A 4096-nucleotide genomic window follows, 5' to 3' on the forward strand; every position below is an offset into this window, starting at 1 on the left:
AGAATAGCCGATCTACAAGCTCTCAACGCGTAGCCGTGGGACGCGTTGAGAGCTTGTAGATTCACATGTGTGTCTGTGCATGTGCGTGTTGTATATTTCCTCTGACTACAATAACGAAACTAAAATAAACAAATAGACTAAAATAAAATAAACTCGCAAATCCAGGTAACAGATTATAGAAAAGCTCATCTGTATAGAGAATTGGAAAATGTAATTAAACAAGCAGCTATTTATTGGCTTCCAGCCTTAAGGAGAGTTGATTAAATCAATAGTTTTATGTTCTAATCAATATGCGATTAAAACTCCCCAACGGAAGATCTGACTGGATATCCATCAGACAATTAAATGTTTTATGTGCTATACCTTTAAATATATTTATACCTATATTTATACCTATACCTTTAAACATATTTAAATATCAGGTGTTTTTTTGTACAACAACATTTTTGTATTTCTATTTTTTTTGGGCTATTTGTCCCAAAGTGACTTCAAAAGATTGATGTTATTTATTTGTGTAGACATTTGTGTAACCAAATTGACCCGTAAGGGTCCATTTGGTTCCATTTGTACACTCTCAGAGTTACAGACCCATAAGGGTCCATTTGGTTCCATTTGTACACTCTCAGAGTTACAGACCCATAAGGGTCCATTTGGTTCCATTTGTACACTCTGAGTTACAGACCCATAAGGGTCCATTTGGTTCCATGTGTTACACTCTCAGAGTTACAGACCCATAAGGGTCCATTTGGTTCCATTTGTACACTCTGAGTTACAGACCCATAAGGGTCCATTTGGTTCCATGTGTTACACTCTCAGAGTTACAGACCCATAAAGGTCCATTTGGTTCCATGTGTTACACTCTCAGAGTCACAGACCCGTAAGGGTCCATTTGGTTCCATGTGTTACACTCTCAGAGTTACAGACCCATAAGGGTCCATTTGGTTCCATGTGTTACACTCTCAGAGTCACAGACCCGTAAGGGTCCATTTGGTTCCATGTGTTACACTCTCAGAGTCACAGACCCGTAAGGGTCCATTTGGTTCCATGTGTTACACTCTCAGAGTCACAGACCCGTAAGGGTCCATTTGGTTCCATGTGTTACACTCTCAGAGTTACAGACCCATAAGGGTCCATTTGGTTCCATGTGTTACACTCTCAGAGTTACAGACCCATAAGGGTCCATTTGGTTCCATGTGTTACACTCTCAGAGTCACAGACCCGTAAGGGTCCATTTGGTTCCATGTGTTACACTCTCAGAGTTACAGACCCATAAGGGTCCATTTGGTTCCATGTGTTACACTCTCAGAGTTACAGACCCATAAGGGTCCATTTGGTTGCATGTGTTACACTCTCAGAGTTACAGACCCATAAAGGTCCATTTGGTTCCATGTATTACACTCTCAGAGTTACAGACCCATAAGGGTCCATTTGGTTCCATTTGTACACTCTCAGAGTTACAGACCCATAAGGGTCCATTTGGTTCCATTTGTACACTCTCAGAGTTACAGACCCATAAGGGTCCATTTGGTTCCATGTGTTACACTCTCAGAGTTACAGACCCGTAAGGGTCCATTTGGTTCCATGTATTACACTCTCAGAGTTACAGACCCATAAGGGTCCATTTGGTTCCATGTGTTACACTCTCAGAGTTACAGACCCGTAAGGGTCCATTTGGTTCCATGTGTTACACTCTCAGAGTTACAGACCCGTAAGGGTCCATTTGGTTCCATTTGTACACTCTCAGAGTTACAGACCCATAAGGGTCCATTTGGTTCCATGTGTTACACTCTCAGAGTCACAGACCCATAAGGGTCCATTTGGTTCCATGTGTTACACTCTCAGAGTCACAGACCCATAAGGGTCCATTTGGTTCCATGTGTTACACTCTCAGAGTTACAGACCCGTAAGGGTCCATTTGGTTCCATGTGTTACACTCTCAGAGTTACAGACCCATAAGGGTCCATTTGGTTGCATGTGTTACACTCTCAGAGTTACAGACCCATAAAGGTCCATTTGGTTCCATGTATTACACTCTCAGAGTTACAGACCCATAAGGGTCCATTTGGTTCCATTTGTACACTCTCAGAGTTACAGACCCATAAGGGTCCATTTGGTTCCATTTGTACACTCTCAGAGTTACAGACCCATAAGGGTCCATTTGGTTCCATGTGTTACACTCTCAGAGTTACAGACCCGTAAGGGTCCATTTGGTTCCATGTATTACACTCTCAGAGTTACAGACCCATAAGGGTCCATTTGGTTCCATGTGTTACACTCTCAGAGTTACAGACCCGTAAGGGTCCATTTGGTTCCATGTGTTACACTCTCAGAGTTACAGACCCATAAGGGTCCATTTGGTTCCATGTGTTTCACTCTCAGAGTCACAGACCCGTAAGGGTCCATTTGGTTCCATGTGTTACACTCTCAGAGTTACAGACCCATAAGGGTCCATTTGGTTCCATGTGTTACACTCTCAGAGTCACAGACCCATAAGGGTCCATTTGGTTCCATGTGTTACACTCTCAGAGTCACAGACCCGTAAGGGTCCATTTGGTTCCATGTGTTACACTCTCAGAGTTACAGACCCATAAGGGTCCATTTGGTTCCATGTGTTACACTCTCAGAGTCACAGACCCGTAAGGGTCCATTTGGTTCCATGTGTTACACTCTCAGAGTCACAGACCCGTAAGGGTCCATTTGGTTCCATGTGTTACACTCTCAGAGTCACAGACCCGTAAGGGTCCATTTGGTTCCATGTGTTACACTCTCAGAGTCACAGACCCATAAGGGTCCATTTGGTTCCATGTGTTACACTCTCAGAGTCACAGACCCATAAGGGTCCATTTGGTTCCATGTGTTACACTCTCAGAGTTACAGACCCGTAAGGGTCCATTTGGTTCCATGTGTTACACTCTCAGAGTCACAGACCCATAAGGGTCCATTTGGTTCCATGTGTTACACTCTCAGAGTCACAGACCCGTAAGGGTCCATTTGGTTCCATGTGTTACACTCTCAGAGTTACAGACCCATAAGGGTCCATTTGGTTCCATGTGTTTCACTCTCAGAGTCACAGACCCGTAAGGGTCCATTTGGTTCCATGTGTTACACTCTCAGAGTTACAGACCCATAAGGGTCCATTTGGTTCCATGTGTTACACTCTCAGAGTCACAGACCCATAAGGGTCCATTTGGTTCCATGTGTTACACTCTCAGAGTCACAGACCCATAAGGGTCCATTTGGTTCCATGTGTTACACTCTCAGAGTCACAGACCCGTAAGGGTCCATTTGGTTCCATGTGTTACACTCTCAGAGTCACAGACCCGTAAGGGTCCATTTGGTTCCATGTGTTACACTCTCAGAGTTACAGACCCATAAGGGTCCATTTGGTTCCATGTGTTACACTCTCAGAGTCACAGACCCGTAAGGGTCCATTTGGTTCCATGTGTTACACTCTCAGAGTCACAGACCCGTAAGGGTCCATTTGGTTCCATGTGTTACACTCTCAGAGTCACAGACCCGTAAGGGTCCATTTGGTTCCATGTGTTATAAACTCTCAGAGTTACAGACCCGTAAGGGTCCATTTGGTTACATTGTGTCCGCTACAAGCTACACTTCCTAACCATCTGTCCATTGTAAGACAGCAGACTTCCCACAGATTACAACCACACACAGAGATTTTGAAAACATGACCAATGACAAAAAAACTCCCATATCTGCTGGGCGAAGTACAACAATGTGCAAACACAGCAGCAAGATTTGTGAGTTGCTGTAATAGGAGAAGGATATCAAATGGAACACAACCACCCTAAAGACTAATCATTGTGTATATTCCTGCACTATACCTGCATCCAGTGACCTTGGTACATAGAAGTTGATCTATGGAAGATTCTGACCTTCAAAGTACATAACTTTTGTATTATTGTTGTATTGTTCTTTCTGCTTTGGCAATGTAAACGTATGTTTTCTCATGCCAATAAAGCCCTTTGAATTGAATTGAATTGAATTGTGTCTGTGGCAAAAATATTTTTCACAAAACCGTCGACTGACCACAAGGCAGCATGGGGGGGAGGGGTTCAGTCCAAGTCCATCTGACCTC

The sequence above is a fragment of the Protomyctophum parallelum genome (genome assembly GCF_964188405.1).
Source record: "Protomyctophum parallelum genome assembly, chromosome: 4".
Taxonomy (NCBI): Eukaryota; Metazoa; Chordata; class Actinopteri; order Myctophiformes; family Myctophidae; genus Protomyctophum; species Protomyctophum parallelum.